At 42.3% G+C, this 16795-nt stretch overlaps 1 protein-coding gene across 2 annotated transcripts in view; it reads left to right on the top strand.

Moving 5' to 3' along the window:
* TPK1 (thiamin pyrophosphokinase 1) overlaps positions 1–16795 on the top strand; it is a 1063326-nt gene that overhangs the window by 612911 nt on the left and 433620 nt on the right. The window lies entirely within an intron of this gene.

The raw sequence follows: 16795 nt of genomic DNA, 5'->3' as shown, positions 1-16795 counted from the left end.
AGTCCCAGCAAAGCTGGCCATATAGTCCCTCCTAGGCTCCGCCCACCCCAGTCATTCTCTTTGCCGTTGCACAGGCAACATCTCCACGGAGATGGTTAAGAGTATGTGGTGTTTAGTTGTAGTTTTTTTATTCTACTATCAAGAGTTTGTTATTTTAAAATAGTGCTGGTATGTACTATTTACTCTGAAACAGAAAGAGATGAAGATTTCTGTTTGTGAGAGGAAGATGATTTTAGCAGACAGTAACTAAAATCCTTTGCTGTTTCCACATAGGACTGTTGAGATGAAGTAACTTCAGTTGGGGGAAACAGTTAGCAGACTTTTCTGCTTAAGGTATGACTAGCCATATTTCTAACAAGACTGTGTAATGCTGGAAGGCTGTCATTTCCCCTCATGGGGACCGGTAAGCCATTTTCTTAGTCTCAAGCAGAATAAAGGGCTTAATATGGGCTATAAAACTGGTAGACACTTTTATGGGCAGAATCGATTGCTTTATTTGGGCATTTATACATGTTTATGCTGGTATTTCATACATGTTTATGCTGGTATTTCACATTTATAAACTTGGGGAACGTTTTTTAACGTCAGGCACTATGTTAGACACCTTTTCCAGTCAGGAAGGGCCTTCCCAGTTGTAGGCTGAGCCTCATTTTCGCGCCATTACTGCGCAGTTGTTTTTGAGAGCAGATGCATGTGTGAGGACCTGAAAATAGTTGGAAAAGTTCCTAGAAGGCGTCATTTGGTATCGTATTCCCCTCTGGGTTTGGTAGAGTCGCAGCAAAGGCTGTAGCTGGGACTGTAGAGGGGTTAAAACTGTAACCGGCTCCGGTTTCGTTATTTTAAGGGTTAAAGCTCTGACAATTGGTGTGCAATACTTTTAATGCTTTAAGACACTGTGGTGAAATTTTGGTAAATTTTGAACAATTCCTTCATATTTTTTCACATATTCAGTTATAAAGTGTGCTCTGTTTAAAATTTAAAGAGACAGTAACGGTTTTGATTTAAAACGGTTTTTGTGTTTTACTGACAAGTTTAAGCCTGTTTAACATGTCTGTGCCTTCAGATAAGCTATGTTCTATATGTATGAAAGTCAATGTGTCTCCCCCTTCTAAATTATGTGATAATTGTGCTAAAGCGTCCAAACAAAGTAAGGACAGTACTGTCACAGATAATGAAGTTGCCCAAGATGATTCATCAGATGAAGGGAGTAGACATGGTTCTACATCATCTCCTTCTGTGTCTACACCAGTTTTGCCCACGCAGGAGGCCCCTAGTACTTCTAGCGCGCCAATGCTTATTACCATGCAACAATTGACGGCTGTAATGGATAACTCCATAGCAAATATTTTATCCAAAATGCCTGCATATCAGAGAAAGCGCGATTGCTCTGTTTTAAACACTGAAGAGCAGGAGGGCGCTGATGATAATTGTTCTGTCATACCCTCACACCAATCTGAAGGGGCCATGAGGGAGGTTTTGTCAGATGGGGAAATTTCAGATTCTGGAAAAATTTCCCAACAGGCTGAACCTGATGTTGTGACATTTAAATTTAAATTAGAACATCTCCGCGCACTGCTTAAGGAGGTGTTATCTACTCTGGATGATTGTGACAACCTGGTCATTCCAGAAAAATTATGCAAGATGGACAAGTTCCTAGAGGTTCCGGTGCACCCCGACGCTTTTCCTATACCCAAGCGGGTGGCGGACATAGTGAATAAGGAATGGGAGAAGCCCGGCATACCTTTTGTTCCCCCTCCTATATTTAAGAAATTATTTCCTATGGTCGACCCCAGAAAGGACTTATGGCAGACAGTCCCTAAGGTCGAGGGGGCAGTTTCTACTCTTAACAAGCGCACTACTATTCCTATCGAGGATAATTGTGCTTTCAAAGATCCTATGGATAAAAAATTGACAGGAGATAGTTGTACCTTCTTTGTGTCCGAATCCAGTTTCAAAGAAGGAACGTTTGCTACACAATTTAGATGTAGTCCGTGCTCTAAAATTCTACTTAGAAGCTATGAAAGACTTCAAACAAACTTCTTCTCTGTTTGTCGTCTATTCTGGTAAAAGGAGAGGTCAAAAAGCAACTTCTACCTCTCTTTCTTTTTGGCTTAAAAGCATCATCCGATTGGCTTATGAGACTGCCGGACGGCAGCCTCCTGAAAGAATCACAGCTCACTCCACTAGGGCTGTAGCTTCCACATGGGCCTTCAAGAATGAGGCTTCTGTTGATCAGATATGTAAGGCAGCGACTTGGTCTTCACTGCACACTTTTGCCAAATTTTACAAATTTGATACTTTTGCTTCTTCGGAGGCTATTTTTGGGAGAAAGGTTTTGCAAGCCGTGGTGCCTTCCGTTTAGGTGACCCGATTTGCTCCCTCCCTTCATCCGTGTCCTAAAGCTTTGGTATTGGTTCCCACAAGTAAGGATGACACCGTGGACCGGACACACCAATGTTGGAGAAAACAGAATTTATGCTTACCTGATAAATTACTTTCTCCAACGGTGTGTCCGGTCCACGGCCCGCCCTGGTTTTTTAATCAGGTCTGATGAATTATTTTCTCTAACTACAGTCCGCACGACACCATATGGTTTCTCCTATTTTTTCCTCCTGTCCGTCGGTCGAATGACTGGGGTGGGCGGAGCCTAGGCGGGACTATATGGCCAGCTTTGCTGGGACTCTTTGCCATTTCCTGTTGGGGAAGAGATATTCCCACAAGTAAGGATGACGCCGTGGACCGGACACACCGTTGGAGAAAGTAATTTATCAGGTAAGCATAAATTCTGTTTTCATGTTTCAGATAGAGCATGTAATTTTAAACAATTTTCCCATTTACTTTTATCACCAATTTTGCTTTGTTATCTTGGTATTCTTAGTTGAAAGCTTAACCTAGGAGGTTCATATGCTAATTTCTTAGACCTTGAAGTCCACCTCTTTCAGATTGCATTTTAACAGTTTTTCACCACTAGAGGGTGTTAGTTCACGTATTTCATATAGATAACACTGTGCTTGTGCACAAGAAGTTATCTGGGAGCAGGCACTGATTGGCTAGACTGCAAGTCTGTCAAAAGAACTGAAAAAAGGGGCAGTTTGCAGAGGCTTAGATACAAGATAATCACAGAGGTTAAAAGTATATTATTATAACTGTGTTGGTTATGCAAAACTAGGAAATTGGTAATAAAGGGATTATCTATCTTTTAAAACAATAAAAATTCTGATGTAGACTGTCCCTTTAACACATCTATAATTTGAGAAAATGGTTTTAAAATGTAAATTGTATTGGTTAGATTGTTATTATTAGAATATTATTTATTTTCAATGTACAGTTTTAACTCCACAAATTTAAGTAGCTATGTTCTTCCTTTCCTAGAATATCCATTTAATAAGGTGGTGAGAAACATGCCACATAATTTCAGTTAATAATCCCTTTTAAACAATATTTGTTAATATAGATCTATTGCTGATTTGAATTTTGTCTTGGTAACAGGCTCAAAAATGTGTTGTTATTTAATGACAACTATGTGGTATTACTAAGGATCATTTACCAGATTGAGAAAAACTGTCTTGAAGAGTGCTGTAAACATAAAAGTCACATTGTAGCAAAAGGTTATTTAAAATAAATTGTAGAAATAGCATGTAAAGAAGTGTCTTAAAAACAGAGAAAAAATATTGTGTAGCTTAAGGAGGGGATCCAAATAAGTAAAAAATTTAATTCTGAAATGTAGTAGTCATTATGACCTGTGAAGTCATAATGTACTATTTTCCATATATATATATATATATATATATATATATATATATATATATATATATATATATATATATATATATATATATTGAGGAAGGACATGGGCGTCTACAAGGGAGGGGGGCAAGAGGGGGGCACCCCCCCTGGTTAGTCTTCCCCACCTGGAATAAAACTGCAGACAAAAAGAAAAGCAAATGGAATATCTGTTTCTATGTCTTATAATCCTCTTAATTTAGTTTAGTTTTAGAGGAAGAAGCACAGTATTCTGGGAGTTACAAAGCATTTATGAATTTATAGTTCACTATTTCCTAGTATTGTGTCACTGCAGTTTTGGACTCTAATTCCCAGCAGGCATTGTACATTTATTTCTTGTTTGATCTCTTTAGAGAGGGAACACTGCAACGAAAATGGATGACATGTGCCTGTTCTAATATATTGTAAGCCTGTTCTTGTATAAAATCACTGACCATGTTGCTCTTTACTTATAAACACATCTCTGAGATATTGCTTGGAATAAGCATAAATCAGACAAATGTATATTGGTCTGTATTTGTAAGGAACATGCTTTATTGGTTAGCGTTAGTGTCTTGCAGTTTGCTTTTTAATAGTATTTCTCTTGTAAGGTGTATCCAGTCCACGGATCATCCATTACTTGTGGGATATTCTCCTTCCCAACAGGAAGTTGCAAGAGGACACCCACAGCAGAGCTGCTATATAGCTCCTCCCCTAACTGCCATATCCAGTCATTCTCTTGAAACTCTCAACAAAGATGGAGGTAGTAAGAGGAGAGTGGTAAAATATAGTTAGTTTTTTCTTCAATCAAAAGTTTGTTATTTTCAAATAGTACCGGAGTTGTACTATTTTATCTCAGGCAGTATTTAGAAGAAGAATCTGCCTGCGTTTTCTATGATCTTAGCAGCTTGTAACTAAGATCCACTGCTGTTCTCACATATGTCTGAGGAGTGAGGTAACTTCAGAGGGAGAATGGCGCGCAGGTTATCCTGCTATGAGGTATGTGCAGTTTTAAGTTTTTCTAGGGACTAGAAAATGCTGCTGATACCGGATTAATGTAAGTTAAGCCTAAATACAGTGATTTAATAGCGACTTGTATCAGGCTTACTATCAGAGATATATACTCTTATAAAATGGCAATATAAAACATTTGCTAGCATGTTTAATCGTTTTTATATATGCTTTGGTGATTAAACTTATTGGGGCCTAGTTTTTTCCACATGGCTGGCTTGATTTTTGCCTAGAAACAGTTTCCTGGGGCTTTCCACTGTTGTAGTATGAGTGGGAGGGGCCTATTTTAGCGCTTTTTTGCGCAGTTAAAATTACAGACAGAGACATTCAGCTCCCCTCAGCAGTCCCCTGCATGCTATAGGACATCTCTGAAGGTCTCTAAAGGCTTCAAAAGTCGTTTATTGAGGAAGGTAGGGCCACAGTAGAGCTGTGGCAGTTGTTGTGACTGTTTAAAAAACGTTTATTTCGTTTTTTTGATCCGTTTTTTGCATTAAGGGGTTAATCATCCATTTGCAAGTGGGTGCAATGCTCTGCTAACCTATTACATACACTGGAAAAATTTCGTTTGATTTACTGCCTTTTTTCACTGTTTTTGAAATTTTGACAAAATTTGTTTCTCTTAAAGGCACAGTACCGTTTTTTATATATGCTTGTTAACTTGATTTAAACTGTTTTCCAAGCTTGCTAGTCTCATTGCTAGTCTGTACAAACATGTCTGACATAGAGGAAACTCCTTGTTAATTATGTTTAAAAGCCATGGTGGAACCCCATATGAGAATGCGTACTAAATGTATTGATTTCACTTTAAACAATAAAGATCAGCTTTTGTCTTTAAAAAATTTATCACCAGAGGATTCTGACGAGGGGGAAGTTATGCCGACTAACTCTCCCCACGTGTCAGACCCTTTGACTCCCGCTCAAGGGACTCACGCTCAAATGGCGCCAAGTACATCAAGGACGCCCATAGCGATTACTTTACAAGACATGGCGGCAGTCATGGATAATACACTGTCAGCGGTATTAGCCAAGCTTCCTGAATATAGAGGAAAGCGAGATAGCTCTGGTGTTAGGCGTAATACAGAGCATACAGACGCTTTAAGGTCCATGTCTGATACTGCCTCACAATATGCAGAAGCTGAGGAAGGAGAGCTTCAGTCTGTTGGTGATATCTCTGACTCAGGGAAACCTGATTCTGATATTTCTACTTTTAAATTTAAGCTTGAGAACCTCCGTGTACTGCTTAGGGAGGTTTTAGCTGCTCTGAATGACTGTGACACAATTGCAGTGCCAGAGAAATTGTGTAGACTGGATAAATACTTTGCAGTGCCGGTGTGTACTGAGGTTTTTCCAATACCTAAAAGGTTTACAGAAATTATTAATAAAGAGTGGGATAGACCCGGTGTGCCGTTTTCCCCCCCCCCCCTCCTATTTTTAGAAAAATGTTTCCCATAGACGCCACCACACAGGACTTATGGCAGACGGTCCCTAAGGTGGAGGGAGCAGTTTCTACTTTAGCAAAGCGTACTACTATCCCTGTCGAGGACAGTTGTGCTTTTTCAGATCCTATGGATAAAAAATTAGAGGGTTACCTTAAGAAAATGTTTATTCAACAAGGTTTTATCCTGCAGCCCCTTGCATGCATTGCTCCTGTCACTGCTGCTGCGGCTTTCTGGTTTGAGTCTCTGGAAGAGGCTTTACAGGCAACGACTCCATTGGATGACATACTTAACAAGCTTAGAGCACTTAAGCTAGCTAATTCTTTTGTTTCTGATGCCATTGTTCATTTGACTAAACTAACGGCCAAGAATTCTGGATTTGCCATCCAGGCGCGCAGGGCGCTATGGCTTAAATCTTGGTCAGCTGACGTGACTTCAAAGTCTAAACTACTTAACATTCCCTTCAAGGGGCAGACCCTATTCGGGCCTGGTTTGAAGGAAATTATTGCTGACATTACTGGAGGTAAAGGTCATGCCCTTCCTCAGGACAGGTCCAAATAAAGGGCCAAACAGTCTAATTTTCGTGCCTTTCGAAACTTCAAGGCAAGTGCAGCATCAACTTCCTCTGCTACAAAACAAGAGGAAACTTTTGCTCAGTCCAAGACGGCCTGGAAACCTAACCAGTCCTGGAACAAAGGCAAGCAGGCCAAAAAGCCTGCTGCTGCCTCTAAGACAGCATGAAGGAACGGCCCCCTATCCGGTAATGGATCTAGTAGGGGGCAGACTTTCTCTCTTCGCCCAGGCGTGGGCAAGAGATATTCAGGATCCCTGGGCGTTGGAGATTATATCTCAGGGGTATCTTCTGAACTTCAAGGCTTCCCCTCCACAAGGGAGATTTCACCTTTCACGATTATCTGTGAACCAGATAAAGAAAGAGTCATTCTTACACTGTGTGCAAGACCTTCTAGTTATGGGAGTGATCCATCCAGTTCCAAAGGAGGAACAGGGACAGGGATTTTACTCAAATCTGTTTGTGGTTCCCAAAAAAGAGGGAACCTTCAGCCCAATCTTGGATCTAAAGATCTTAAACAAATTCCTCAGAGTTCCATCATTCAAAATGGAAACTATTCGGACCATCCTACCTATGATCCAGGAGGGTCAATATATGACTACCGTGGATTTAAAGGATGCTTACCTTCACATTCCGATACACAAAGATCATCATCGGTTCCTAAGGTTTGCCTTTCTGGACAGGCATTACCAGTTTGTGGCTGTTCCCTTCGGGTTAGCTACAGCCCCAAGAATTTTTACAAAAGTTCTGGGGTCGCTTCTGGCGGTCCTAAGGCCGCGGGGCATAGCATTGGCCCCTTATCTAGAAAGAGTCTCCTTCCTAGGGACTCTCATAGATTCTGTAGAAATGAAAATTTACCTGACGGAGTCCAGGTTATCAAAACTTCTAAATTCTTGCTGTGTTCTCCGTTCTATTCTGCGCCCTTCGGTGGCTCAGTGCATGGAAGTAATCGACTTAATGGTAGCGACAATGGACATAGTACCGTTTGCGCGCCTACATCTCAGACCGCTGCAACTATGCATGCTCAGTCAGTGGAATGGGGATTGCACAGATTTGTCCCCTCTACTAAATCTGGATCTAGAGACCAGAGATTCTCTTCTCTGTTGGCTATCTCGGGTCCATCTGTCCAAAGGTATGACCTTTCGCAGGCCAGATTGGACAATTGTTACGACAGATGCCAGCCTTCTAGGTTGGGGTGCAGTCTGGAACTCCCTGAAGGCTCAGGGATCGTGGACTCAGGAGGAGAAACTCCTCCCAATAAATATTCTGGAATTGAGGGCAATATTCAATGCTCTTCAAGCTTTGCCTCAGTTAACAACCCTGAGGACAGTCGGACAACATCACGACTGTGGCTTACATCAACCATCAAGGGGGAACAAGGAGTTCCCTAGCGATGTTAGAAGTCTCCAAAATAATTCGCTGGGCAGAGAGACACTCTTGCCACCTATCAGCAATCCATATCCCAGGTGTAGAGAACTGGGAGGTGGATTTTCTAAGTCGTCAGACTTTTCATCCGGGGGAGTGTGAACTCCATCCGGAGGTGTTTGCTCAATTGATTCATCGTTGGGGCAAACCAGAACTGGATCTCATGGCGTCTCGCCAGAACGCCAAGCTTCCTTATTACGGATCCAGGTCCAGGGACCCGGAAGCGACGCCTTGGTCTTTCAACCTGGCTTACGTGTTTCCACCGTTTCCTCTGCTCCCTTGACTGATTGCCAAAATCAAGCAGGAGAGAGCATCGGTGATCTTGATAGCGCCTGCGTGGCCACGCAGGACCTGGTATGCAGACCTAGTGGACATGTCATCCTTTCCACCTTGGACTCTGCCTTTGAGACGAGACCTTCTACTACAAGGTCCTTTCAATCATCCAAATCTAATTTCTCTGAGACTGACTGCCTGGAGATTGAACGCTTGATTTTATCAAAGCGTGGCTTCTCCGAGTCCGTCATTGATACCTTAATACAGGCACGGAAGACTGTCACCAGGAAAATCTACCATAAGATATGGCGTAAATATCTTTATTGGTGTGAATCCAAAAGTTACTCATGGAGTAAGGTTAGGATTCCCAGGATATTATCTTTTCTCCAAGAGGGTTTGGAAAAAGGATTATCAGATAGTTCTTTGAAGGGACAGATTTCTGCTCTGTCTATTCTTTTGCACAAGCGTCTGGCGGATGTTCCAGACGTTCAGGCGTTTTGTCAGGTGTTGGTTAGAATCAAGCCTGTGTTTAAACCTGTTGCTCCCCCATGGAGCTTAAATTTGGTTCATAAAGTTCTAAAAGGGGTTCCGTTTGAACCTCTTCATTCCATAGATATCAAACTTTTATCTTGGAAAGTTCTTTTTTTATGGCTATTTCCTCGGCTTGTAGAGTCTCAGAGTTATCTGCTTTACAATGTGATTCTCCTTATCTGATCTTCCATACAGATAAGGTAGTTCTGCGTACAAAACCTGGGTTTTTGCCTAAGGTGGTATCTACTTAGAATATCAATCAAGAGATTGTTGTTCCATCATTGTGTCCTAATCCTTCTTCAAGGAAGGAACGTCTTTTACATAATCTGGACGTGGTTCGTGCTTTAAAGTTTTACTTACAAGCTACTAAAGATTTTCGTCAAACATCTGCTTTGTTTGTGATTTACTCTGGACAGAGGAGAGGTCAAAAGGCTTCGGCAACATCTCTTTGCTTTTGGCTAAGAAGCATAATCCGCTTACCCTATGAGACTGCTGGACAGCAGCCTCCTGAAAGGATTACAGCTCATTCTACTAGAGCTGTGGCTTCCACTTGGGCCTTTAAAAATGAGGCTTCTGTTGAACAGATTTGCAAGGCTGCGACTTGGTTTTCACTTCATACTTTTTCCAAATTTTATACTTTTGCTTCTTCGGAGGCTATTTTTGGGAGAAAGGTTTTACAGGCAGTGGTACCTTCCGTTTAAGTATCTGCCTTGTCCCTCCCTTCATCCGTGTACTTCAGCTTTGGTATTGGTATCCCACAAGTAATGGATGATCCGTGGACTGGATACACCTTACAAGAGAAAACACAATTTATGCTTACCTGATAAATTTATTTCTCTTGTGGTGTATCCAGTCCACGGCCCGCCCTGTCATTTTAAGGCAGGTCAAAATTTTAGATTAAACTACAGTCACCACTGCACCCTATGGTTTCTCCTTTCTCGGTTTGTTTCAGGCGAATGACTGGATATGGCAGTTAGGGGAGGAGCTATATAGCAGCTCTGCTGTGGGTGTCCTCTTGCAACTTCCTGTTGGGAAGGAGAATATCCCACAAGTAATGGATGATCCGTGGACTGGATACACCACAAGAGAAATAAATTTATCAGGTAAGCATAAATTGTGTTTTTTGTGCTTCACTTGGCTTGTTAACTGCTTCTCACCTCTGCACATATACACATGAGTGTTCATGTGAGAAAAAACCAAGCCCCTCATAAGCAGCCAGCACTGGTGAAAGTCAGCTCATTTCACAGTAACAGCTACACATTTTCTAGTTGTTTTTCTTTTGCATGATGTACCGAGTCCACGGATTCATCCTTACTTGTGGGATATTGTCCTTCCTGACAGGAAGTAGCAAAGAGAGGACCACAGCAGAGCTGTCTATATAGCTCCCCCCTTAACTCCACCCCCCAGTTATTCTCTTTGCTGGCTCTAAGCAGGAAGGGTAAAGAGAAGAGGTGTTAAACTGTTAGTTTTTATTTTATCTTCAATCAAGAGTTTGTTATTTTTAAATGGTACCGGTGTTATTCTATTTAATCTCAGGCATGACATAGATGAAGATTTCTGCCTGGAGGATGATGATCTTAGCATTTGTAACTAAGGTCCACTGCTGTTCCCACAGATGCTGAGGAGTACAGGAAAACTTCAGTGTGAGGAACGGTTCTTGCTATACAGCAATGAGGTATGTTCAGTTATTTTTCTGCAGAGACTGTGTTAACTCAGAAAGGCTGATAGTATCCCCATTAGGGGAAGGGTAAGCAGTAATCCTAGTGTGAAAGAGGCTTTACTTACTTGCATAAAGGGCTAAGTTTTTTGGGCACTCAGTTTGTTTATGAAAAATTTGAACAAACGTTTGTGTGTTCTGGGAGTAACGTTTTTTATGTTTATGGGACGTTTGCTTGAGGGGTCATTTGTCTTTTTGGGGTTGTTATAACCCACATGGTTTTCAAACTAGGTTTGCTAGATTTGTGTAGGCCCCAGCAACATCGAGTGAGGTGGGCGTGGCCTGTATTTAGTTATACAGACAAGCAGCAAGCAACTATTAATCTTCTGAGGGCCTATTCAAAGCTTTAACCCCATATTATCGTTCCTAAGGGCAGGTAGGGCCACAGCAGAGCTGTGGCAAGGTGCTTATACAGGTTTTTAACCGGTTTTAGACAAATTTCAATCCGTTTTTTTTTCATTTGGGGGTTTATTGCTTATTAACTTGTGGTGCAATCCTTCTAAAGCTTAGTGGGTACACTGTTAAAATTTCGGAAAAATTGAAGCAATTTTAACCTGTTTTGCAGTTTGTGTATGCCTTTTTTTTCTCTTAAAGGCACAGTACCGTTTTTGCAAATTGTGTTTTTTCCATTAAATAAAGTGTTTTCCAAGCTTGCTTGCTTTATTACTAGTCTGTTAAACATGTCTGACACTGAGGAAACTAATTGCTCAATTTGTTTAGAAGCCATTGTGGAACCCCCTCTTAGAATGTGTCCCACTTTTACTGATATGTCTATAAATTGCAAACAGCATATTTTGACTTATAATAGTTTGGCATTAGATGATTCTCAGACAGAAGGAAATCAGGTTTTGCCATCTAGTTCTCCCCAAGTGTCACAACCGGTAACGCCCGCACAAGCGACGCCAAGTACTTCTAGTGCGTCTAATTCTTTCACCTTGCAAGATATGGCTTCAGTTATGAATACTACCCTCACAGAGGTTTTATCTAAACTGCCTGGGTTGCAAGGGAAGCGCAGTAGATCTGGGTTAAGAACAAATGCTGAGCCTTCTGACGCTTTAGTGGCCGTATCCGATATTCCCTCACAATGTTCTGAAGTAGGGATGAGGGATTTGCTGTCTGAGGGAAAGATTTCTGATTCAGGAAAGATGTTCCCTCAGACAGATTCAGATATGATGGCATTTAAATTTAAGCTAGAACACCTCCGCTTATTGCTCAGGGAGGTTTTAGCGACTTTGGATGATTGTGACCCTATTGTAGTTCCAGAGAAATTGTGTAAAATGGACAAATATTTAGAGGTTCCTGTTTACACTGATGTTTTTCCGGTCCCTAAGAGGATTTCGGACATTGTTACTAAGGAGTGGGATAGACCAGGTATTCCGTTCTCTCCCCCTCCTGTTTTTAAGAAAATGTTTCCCATTTCTGACACCATAAAGGACTCATGGCAGACGGTCCCTAAGGTGGAGGCTTTTTCTACCCTGGCTAAGCGTACAACTATACCTATTGAAGACAGTTGTGCTTTCATTGGTCCTATGGATAAAAAAATTAGAGGGTCTCCTAAAGAAAATTTTTGTTCATCAAGGTTTTCTTCTTCAACCTATAGCGTGCATTGTTCCTGTAACCACTGCGGCTGCCTTTTGGTTTGAGGCTCTAGAAGAGGCTCTTCAGATGGAGACCCCACTAGATGATATTTTGGACAGAATTAAGGCTCTTTTGTTGGCTAATTCTTTTATTACAGATACCGTTTTTCATCTTGCTAATTTAGCAGCTAAGAATTCAGGTTTTGCCATTTTAGCGCGTAGAGCGTTATGGCTTAAGTCCTGGTCAGCTGATGTGTCATCTAAATCTAGGCCTGCACTTGAAGAGATCATTTCGGACATCACTGGGGGGAAGGTTCATGCCCTCCCTCAAGATAAGTCGAATAAGACAAGGACCAAACAAAATAATTTTCGTTCCTTTTGAAACTTCAAGGGTGGTCCCACTTCCGCTTCCCCTGCTGCAAAGCAAGAGGGGAACTTTGCTCAATCCAAACCAACCTGGAGACTTAACCAGGCTTGGACCAAGGGTAAACAGGCCAAAAAGCCTGCTGCTGCCACTAAGACAGCATGAAGAGTTAGCCCCAGATCCGGGACCAGATCTAGTAGGGGGTAGACTCTCTCTCTGTGCTCAGGCCTGGGCAAGAGACGTTCAGGACTCCTGGGCCGTAGAAATTGTAACCCAGGGGTATCTTCTAGATTTCAAAGATTCTCCTCCAAGGGGGAGATTCCATCTTTCTCAATTGTCTGTAAACCAGACAAAAAGAGAGGCGTTCTTACGCTGTGTAGAAGACCTTTTTACCATGGGAGTGATCTGCCCAGTTCCGAAAGCAGAAGAGGGGCAAGGTTTCTACTCCAATCTGTTTGTGGTTCCCAAAAAGGAGGGAACCTTCAGACCAATTCTAGATCTCAAGATCCTAAACCAAGGAGACCATTCGGACTATCTTACCATTGATCCAGGAGGGTCAATATATGACCACCGTGGACTTAAAGGATGCGTATCTACACATTCCTATCCACAAAGATCATCACCAGTTCCTCAGGTTCGCCTTTCTGGACAAGCATTATCAGTTTGTGGCTCTTCCTTTCGGGTTGGCCATGGCGCCACAAATCTTCACAAAGGTGCTAGGGTCCCTTCTGGCGGTTCTAAGGCCACGGGGCATAGCAGTGGCGTCTTATCTAGACGGCATTCTAATTCAAGCGTCGACCTTCCAACTAGCTAAGTCTCACACAGACTTAGTGTTGGCCTTTCTAAGATCTCACGGGTGGAAGGTGAACGTAAAAAAGAGTTCTCTTTCCCCCCTCACAAGAGTTTAATTTCTAGGGACTCTGATAGACTCAGTGGACATGAAAATATTTCCGACAGAGGTCAGAAAATCAAAGATTTTGTCCACCTGCCGAGCTCTTCACTCCATTCCGCGGCCGTCAGTGGCTCAGTGTATGGAGGTAATCGGTGTAATGGTAGCGGCAATGGACATAGTTCCGTTTGCTCGCTTGCATCTCAGACCACTGCAACTATGCATGCTCAATCAGTGGAATGGGGATTATGCAGATTTATCTCCTCAGTTAAATCTGGATCAAGAGACCAGAGTCTCTCTTCTTTGGTGGTTGTCACAGGATCATCTGTCCCAGGGAATGTGTTTCCGCGGGCCAGAATGGGTTATTGTGATGACAGACGCCAGCCTTCTGGGCTGGGGTGCAGTCTGGAATTCCCTGAAAGCTCAGGGTTTGTGGACTCGGGAGGAGGCTCTCCTACCGATAAATATTCTGGAATTAAGAGCGATATTCAATGCTCTCCAGGCATGGCCTCAGCTGGCTTCGGACAGATTCATCAGGTTTCAGTCGGACAACATCACGACTGTGGCTTATATCAATCATCAGGGCGGAACAAAGAGTTCCTTAGCTATGTTAGAGGTCTCAAGGATAATCCGATGGGCAGAGGCTCACTCTTGCCATCTGTCAGCGATCTATATCCCAGGTGTAGAGAACTAGGAGGCAGATTTTCTAAGTCTTCAGACTTTTCATCCGGGGGAGTGGGAACTCCATCCAGAGGTGTTTGCTCAGCTGGTTCGGCTATGGGGCACACCAGAATTGGATCTGATGGTGTCTTGTCAGAACGCCAAACTTCCTTGTTACGGCTCCAGGTCAAGGGATCCTCAGGCTGTACTGATAGATGCTCTAGCAGTGCCTTGGTCGTTCAACCTGGCTTATGTGTTTCCACCTTTCCCTCTCCTTCCTCGACTGATTGCCAGAATCAAACAGAAGAGAGCATCTCTTTTGATAGTGCCTGTGTGGCCACCCAGGACTTGGTATGCAGACCTGGTGGACATGTCATCTCTTCCACCATGGTCTCTGCCATTGAGACAGGACCTTCTGATTCAAGGTCCATTCAAGCATCCAAATCTAATTTCTCTGCAACTGACTGCTTGGAGATTGAACGCTTGATTCTATCAAAGCGGGGTTTCTCTGAGTCAGTCATAAATACCAGGAAAATCTATCATAAGATATGGCGTAAATATCTTTTTTGGTGCGATCCAAAGGCTTCTCCTGGAGTAAAATCAGGATTCCTAGGATTTTGTCTTTTCTCCAAGAGGGATTGGAGAAAGGATTGTCAGCTAGTTCCCTAAAGGGACAGATATCTGCTCTGTCTATTTTGTTGCACAAGCGTCTGGCAGATGTTCCAGACGTTCAGGCTTTTTGTCAGGCTTTAGCTAGAATTAAGCCTGTGTTTAAACCTGTTGCTCCGCCATGGAGTCTAAATTTAGTTCTTAGAGTTCTTCAGGGGGTTCCGTTTGAACCCATGCATTCTATAGATATTAAGCTTTTATCTTGGAAAGTTTTGCTCCTAGTTGCTATCTCTTCAGCTCGAAGAGTTTCTGAACTATCTGCATTACAATGTGACTCACCTTATTTTGTGTTCCATGCTGATAAGGTGGTTTTGCGTACCAAGCCTTGGTTCCTACCTAAGGTTGTTACTAACAGGAATATCAATCCGGAAATTGTTGTTCCTTCTCTGTGTCCTAATCCTTCTTGTAAGAAGGAACGTCTGTTGCACAACTTGTACGTGGTTCGTGCTTTGAAATTTTACTTGCAGGCAACCAAAGATTTTCGTCAAACATCTTTGTTGTCTATTCTGGAAAGCGTAGGGGTCAAAAGGCTATGGCGACTTCTCTTTCCTTTTGGCTGAAAAGCATCATCTGTTTGGCTTATGAGACTGCTGGACAGCAGCCTCCTGAAAGAATTACAGCTCATTCTACTAGAGCGGTAGCTTCCACATGGGCTTTTAAAAATGATGCTTCTGTTGAACAGATTTGTAAGGCTGCGACTTGGTCTTCGATTCATACTTTTTCAAAATTTTACAAATTTGATACTTTTGCTTCTTCGGAGGCTATTTTTGGGAGAAAGGTTTTGCAAGCAGTGGTGCCTTCTGTTTAGGTTTCTGTCTTGTCCCTCCCTTCATCCGTGTCCTAAAGCTTTGGTATTGGTATCCCACAAGTAAGGATGAATCCGTGGACTCGGTACATCATGCAAAAGAAAACAAAATTTATGCTTTCCTGATAAATTTCTTTCTTTTGCGATGTACCAAGTCCACGGCCCGCCCTGTCTATTCAAGACAGATAGTATTTTTTATGTAACTTCAGTCACCTCTGCACCTTATAGTTTCTCCTTTTTCTTCCTTGGCCTTCGGTCGAATGACTGGGGGGTGGAGTTAAGGGGGGAGCTATATAGACAGCTCTGCTGTGGTGCTCTCTTTGCTACTTCCTGTCAGGAAGGACAATATCCCACAAGTAAGGATGAATCCGTGGACTCGGTACATTGCAAAAGAAAGAAATTTTTCAGGTAAGCATAAATTTTGTTTTTTCTCTCCTTGCACCCTTGCTGTATCTGTATATTTTTACTAGTTACACAATCAGAAGCAGCAGTATTCAGCAATGCTGATTTACACCAATGAGCGAGCAAAGTATTGCTAAATATTGCTGCTACCTGTGTAACTAGTAACAATAAACACCAATCAGGGAGCAGGGTGTGTTCAAATTAGTAGAAGAATGGCAGGTAGCTTGCAAGAGGAAGGGAAAGGAAACCAGGGCTTACAGGAAACTAGGTGCCTAGTATGGCTCCTCTTGAGTCCATCATTCTGCATGTGTATTATCATTTAACCACTGCTTAGACTACATCATTTTACATGCTTATTTAACCACTCCTTAGACCCTAGTTTCTCAACAGCCGGGCCGTAACAGCCCTTCTGGTGGGCCGCAACCTGACATAAGGAATACTGCAACAATGTATGTGTATGTAAATCATGAGTGACCACTCTGTTACCCATTAATGATAGAGGTGTTTCCAACTCTTAGGCTTCTTATTCTGAGGATAATCTCTCTGATTCTCAGGACCCTGCAGAGGATTTGTTCTTTAATTTAAGGTTTGTGCACATTCATGCCTTATTGTGAGAAGTTTTTATTGCTTTAGATGTAGAGGATTATCCTGCTACAGTCAAGCAACCTGTTAATAGAATTGACAATTTTTATAAGGCTGCTCC

This window comes from Bombina bombina, chromosome 5, assembly GCF_027579735.1.
Source record: "Bombina bombina isolate aBomBom1 chromosome 5, aBomBom1.pri, whole genome shotgun sequence".
Classification (NCBI taxonomy): domain Eukaryota; kingdom Metazoa; phylum Chordata; class Amphibia; order Anura; family Bombinatoridae; genus Bombina; species Bombina bombina.
The sequence above is the reverse complement of the archived record's forward strand: the minus strand, read 5'-3'. Positions and strand labels throughout refer to the sequence as shown.